Genomic DNA, 6,483 nt, shown 5'->3' on the forward strand with positions numbered 1-6,483 from the left:
GGCTGCGGGAGCCGAGCTAAAAGGCGACCATCACGGCCGCGAGCTAGGCTCCTCCCCATATATATAGTTGTTCTTGGCAGTAAGACACATCATTAAGCCAGACTTGGAAAGTCAGGCTGGTTTCCAATGCATTGCAACTCTATGTTTTGCTAAGCGGAGTACCATAGCTGTAAGATGGCGATGTGTGCTGGGTATGTCTTTAACATAGCCAAGTAGGCCTGCCATGGGCTGAAAGGGGTAAAATGCCGCCAATGATTTCATAGAGCATTGTAAACCTTGCCCCAGAAGTCTGCAATTTGGGGCAATGCCATGCTAGATGGAGATGAAAGTGGTCTGTGGTGCTTTGTATCGTAAACAGTGGGAATCGGGCGATAATCCCATTTTGAAAAATTGTAATGGTGTACGGTGCACTTGATGTAAATATTTAGGTCAATGAGCTGCAGTCAGTAGTTGAAGGCAGCATTTCTAGCTGGCCACAGCAAAAGGCCCACTGTTCACCTGATTGAGGAGATTCAAGATCTGAATTCCAGGCCTCACAGGCTTTCAGGAGTAGTGGGGAAGAGTTTTGCATGGAAGTATAAAGGTTCAATCCCTCCACTTTAGTGGTAATTATTCCCCATTTTCTGGCCACTCCCCCTATTCCACATTTATTACTAAAATGTATACTGACATGTGCAGAGACTCCACAGTCAGGGCGGAGATCTCGGCATAGAAAAACATAGGAGGGATGGAGATGGAAACTCCACATTTAGTTTTGTGAATAGCAATTTGTAGAACGTTTGTAGTGGCAGTGTTGTACTACAAAAAGTACTAAAAAATAAAGTTCGTGAATAGATCCCAATGAGTTTCCAAAAAGTATGAAGAGTAGCTCTGGAGGCTACTTTACGTACCATATTTAGTGGAACTCTGGAGCAATATTTGATTAATGCTCCAACCTTAGACTTCAGTTATCCATAAAGTTTTAAGTACTGCGGTGATGCCAATGTCTGCATTCCCCAAGAATGTAAACCACACAATAAAAATGGCAGTTTCTACCATATTCTTGTGGGTAAAACAGCACTTTTTTTTTTACCAGAAATTACATTGCACTGGTATGCAGAGCACAATTGTCACATTAGAGTCCTCATTACCAGGGTATTTACAGCACCAATGTCAGGCCGGTCACCAAATTGTCCTGATTTGTAAACATCAACATTGTGTTGGTTTCTACAGCACCACTGGCAGTCAAGCCAGAATCCAAGTTGAGCAGGTACAGCACTTCCGTAATGCCATAATCCACACTGCACAGGTGAACAGACCACCGTTTTGTCACACACCAAAGAGCCTTGGGCTGGAAAAGCTGATTTCAAACAAGCACCAATGCCAACTTGCGCTGTGAGCAGTACCAGAGCTTCTGTTTGAGTTTAGGCTGTCTGTCCATGACATGCCCGAGGTATCAGCTGGTCAGTAGTCAACTTCCTGCAGAGATATATGGAATCACACACTTCCTTCTTCCTCTGATACTTTTGCTCGCGCAAAGAACTAGACTGGGCCATCCTCTGCGACCTCTCACTCTCGCTGCAGATGTCCACAGATAAAATATTTGGTGTGTGTGCAAATGTGTGGTTGCTCTGTTTTAAAGTTTTTTCAGCCTCTGGAAACAAGCTATGAGAAAAGGGGTCTTGCTTTGAAAAAGAGGGAAACAGAATGTGACTCATCCCAATGCATGGACTAACAGGGACCTGTAGCTAAAAGGAGTTATTTGCATTCGAAGTTGGACCATGGTAATCTATCAAGCTATAAAGGTTGCCTGACCAATCTAGCCTTACAAAAGAGGCAAAGGTCTAAAGGTATCAGCAGCACACATTGGTGTGTGTTTCCTTGATCCACTCTGTCTCAATGCTAGCCGTTTGGGAGAGTAATTTCATATCTAAAATAAGGACTTCTTGGTTGAACTCCCATTTAAAACAAGAATTTGTCATCCTGTTTAATATGTCTTCCTGCTGATTGTGAATGCCAGGGACATGTGGTGCTTTTAGATGAACTTTGTGCTTTAATAACCATTCCCAAATCCTTTGCGCTTCGAGAGAAAAGAGACAAGATCGGGGTTCCCCTTGTTGTCCTTATTCTTGGCAGAAAAGTCTGAAAATGTAATGCTGCTGCTCTTAATTCAAGAAGATTGTTGGTGTGAATTTTTTCCCGAGCATTCCTTTTTCAACTGATCTCCAGATCCTGTAAATAGCTCCCCAAACCTCCAGGGGAGCATCCGTTGTTATTATAAATTGTGGTATTTGTCAATCATTCAATCAGGGGCTTGTAGAGTGCGGCGTGCACTCCTCTCCCGTGAGGGTCTCAAGGCGCTAGGAGAGGGGGGTGGCAGGGGGAGGGGTGCACCTCTGGATCAGTTGAATAGCCAGGTCTTGAGGCTCTTCCTGAAGGTCTGCAGAGTGGGGGAGCGTCTGATGTTGACTGGGAGCTCGTTCCAGGTCTTTGCTGAGACGGCTACATTTGTGCCACGAATGTAAACCCTAGTGATAGGTTAGGTTCTTGTGTTTACAAAGGAATTTTCATTCTAATTCTTCCTGGAGACCCATTACTCGTAGGCATCAGAAAGGAATAAAGGGAAAGCACAATGACATCATCCCCAGTACAGATTTGTAAAGGCATAAGTAAAGGCATAAGGCACCTCTGATTCTTTTTGGAAAAGAGTTTCTACATTACAAAAATCAATGGCCCTGAAGAGCAGGGAGCTATCTGCCTATGTCATTACTGATTCCTTTCTTCGAGGTCTGAAACCTCTAAATGAGATGATGAAACTCAGGATCTAGAAACATCCATCTTATGCAAAATGTTCTCAGCTTAGGGCACATGAAGTTTAACTCTTTTGTGTAACCCAAGATTGCTTGCACATGGGATGCTGTGACTTTTATATTTTCATAGGGAGTCCGAATAACCGCTCTAGAGATGCATATACAGTGTATTCTACCACAAGGGACCAATTTGTGAAGCACCTTTTTTCTCACTGTCCGTCCATTATTTGAGGAGGTCTAAAATACTGTTTAAATTACCTCACTTTACTTTCAAAGTTATAAAAATCACTTTAGGAAACAGTATACTGAGCATGAATCCTATTGTTACACACTAAACTATGACGAGTGACATGTAAAGTAAGGCAATTTAAATGGTATAAGCAAACCTTTGAAAATAATTGTGAGAAACAAATGCTGCACTAATTGATTCTCTTTGTTCGAGACCCTTCTCCTGGGCTGTGATAGGCATGACCCTGGAGAGTTAGCATGTGGCCTTAAGCAAAACCCTCACCAGGGCCATGCTAGGCGTATATCTTATTGAGCTGTTAGGAACTGTCGATTTTTTTGTTTTGCAGCAAGCCTAGAGCAGACAGTCTCAATGGATCCCCACACCGGCATTCAGTGGGAGGCATATGACGCTTCTCATGTATAATGGCAGTCCACGGTCACCTACCTTAGATAGATACAATGAGGACTTGTAGTAAAAAACAGCACTAAGCCAAGAAAATGTTTGGTGGTGTTGTCGTAAGTTGAGCCCAGTTACTATGCTACAATTTGCATGCCTCGTAAAAGCGTGCTGCAGATTCAGGGAGGGTCTTGGTCTCTCCTCTCTGTTTTGCAATTATGCATCATTAAATAAAAAATTATATTACATTGTACGCCTAGCCATGGCATACTCTAAATTCGATGGTCCATGTAGCATACTCTACTAGCGTGATTAGAACAGTCCAATGTTGGCTGGGCAATGTAAAAGAACTTTATAGCTTGAGAACAAATACTTTTCAACACATGAAGAACATGTCTAGAGGTCCATCATATTAACAAGCTCTCTTTCTTCTTTCCTCCTCAATCTGCCCTGCCCTTATCACAGAACCTTTCTATCTTCTTCATAACCCTATCCCTCCACTCAACAGAGGCTTACTGCCCTCGCTCAGCCCCTCTATTGCATACAAGGTTTATATTTTCCTTCTTATACTGCTGTACACATTACATGTTCACTCTACTGCTTAACTTGGCTTCTAATATTCAATATCTCTTCTGACCAGCCATCCATTTTTATACCCTCCCCATATTTCAATTCTACTGTCCATGAGTTTGGATACCTGAGAGATTTGGGGCTGCACTGCCTAGCTTAATTGCTTTAGATGGTCGCTGCAGAAAGCTGACATCCTTGGCTAGATCTAGATTACAATGAATGGCTCAGTTCCTGGGGTGGAGAAGGAACAGTGGATACTGTTGCATTAATAAAATTAGTTTGTTCCCAAGTGCACCAGGTCTATTGAACCAGGGTTACCGAGATACAACAGTTACAGACATTGTCAGAGTAGAAATATTGCTGTTATAGAAACTGGAAGAGCACCCACTTTGAATCATAGCATGGAACCACGAGGGGCTTGTTGCAGGTAGGGATATCAGGCCTCTTTAGACAGGCTGTTTTTTAACATTTGTGTTTGAAGAGCACAGGGGATGGATGACTATGGATGTGTCAGGAAGTTGGTCTAGAGTTGGGGGTGCCACCAGTGCAAATCTCCTGCCACGTGTGCTCTAATTTCTGGTTCTAGGTGCAAATTGTAGGCTTTCTGTTATGGATCGAAAAAAGGCGGGTAGGTAGGTATTTTTTTAATCTTCTCAGTGAGGTTTTTTGGGACAGGTATTTGACCCTAAACTCAAATATTTTCTGTTTGAGGATCTAGTGGAGTTTTGTAGATGTGCTGACACAATCCGGACTGAGTCCGGACAATAGGTAGGAAGACACATTTTGGTTTAATTCTAATCTTTTGATTTTGTAGGTGGGAAGACCAGCATACACGGTATTACCATAGTCGAGGCAGAAGATGACACATATTGTTGTGTGGTTCCTATACATCTATATAGGATCTGCTCGTTTAGACAACATAAACTAAGGGATTGGTGTCCAGACTGATTCCAGACACCCCAAGGATATGTTAGTCTGTAGACCAGCTAGCTCACAGTGCCCCTATATGCCGCTCTTACCAAGGAGCAAATCGTTTCTGGCAACTATCGAACATGACAACCCTGAACCCTCAGGTATCGTGGAAACATAACAGTATTTTTCGCTCAGTCACTAATGCTCACTTGGTCTCAGAGACATAAACAGAATAAACGGTGGGGACTTTTTCAATAAGCATTAATTGAACCAGCATCATTCTAGTGTAAAATACGTGTGCTGCAACAAGCATGAGGCAGAAACAGATGTATACAATAAATAGCACAAACAGAGTAAATAAAAGGTATAATTCTACCATAGTGCAAAAACAGTGAATATATGCAGGCATAAAAATACATGACTGTAGTAGTGTGTTCTCCTACGATTCTAACCCCAACTAGATGTACCGAAGTGTACCTAACATGTATCTGGGTGTATAGCCAAGAATCCCCCTAGGAAAGAGCCAACCCCATTACCTGATGTGAGAGAATGAAGGACCCCATCTTGGACACCCCTCGAGGGATGTCAGACCACTGCGAGCTGAAGTGTCTAGGTACTTATATACCCATTGGTACCATCAGGAGTTCTACCTAGATGTGTCATGGTACTGTGGGCATGTCGGCCGAGGATGACGATAGTGGTGACCCTTATACAGAGTTATTATGCAGAAGATGGTAATCCTTCTGTGATACTGAGAATCCTCTTGCATAGTAAATGAGGCTAGTTTACAAAGAAAACCACACACCATTTATGCAGCACCTAACTAGGTAAAAGGTCAGCACCAGAACCATTATGTAAAACAATGGTAGGACAAATGTGGGTAAAAGGTTGAGTGACTACCTACGCCTATACTGGGGTGCATTGGGGATCATAACAATACTTCTACCATCACTAAATGTTTTTCGGTTGTATGTGATTTCACTGAAAAACAATTTTATGGAATGCCATTACTGAGAAAACACTTCATCTTAACTGTTTAATGGAGAATTTCCGAATGAATGGCATTTACCTTTTCATAGAAACCAATTCATACAATGTCTTTTTTGTCCAAATTTGCTTTTGAGTGCTTATTTTGTAAGTGTAAATGCAATGGTTGCAGGACTTTTATTCAGAAACCGTTTTGTCTGAGATATTTATTTCTGTGATTTACTTCAGGTGATATTATTTCATATTGATATGTTTTATATTATCAAACAAGTACTTCGGATGCTTTCAAGTCGCTGATCCATCACCACCCATAAACACCATTTATTTGTGACCCTCATAAACCCAAAACACCATCAATCCCTGCCATCTAAAACCCCTCACCATTTTAATATTACATTCATCCCTTTAAGCCTAAAAGCCCTTACAACTCCAAAAACCAGGATCCCTGAACCATAAAATCGTTCCCTACCAGCTAACTCCACACATTTCTGTACCTTAAAAACCTGTTTGTACACCTAAACCTTACCCATCCCCCTTAAAACACCTCAGCATGCCCAAATGCCACCCATCCCTGAACTCTAAATAACCCTCACCGCTCTT

The sequence above is a fragment of the Lissotriton helveticus genome, chromosome 3_1 (genome assembly GCF_964261635.1).
Source record: "Lissotriton helveticus chromosome 3_1, aLisHel1.1, whole genome shotgun sequence".
Taxonomy (NCBI): domain Eukaryota; kingdom Metazoa; phylum Chordata; class Amphibia; order Caudata; family Salamandridae; genus Lissotriton; species Lissotriton helveticus.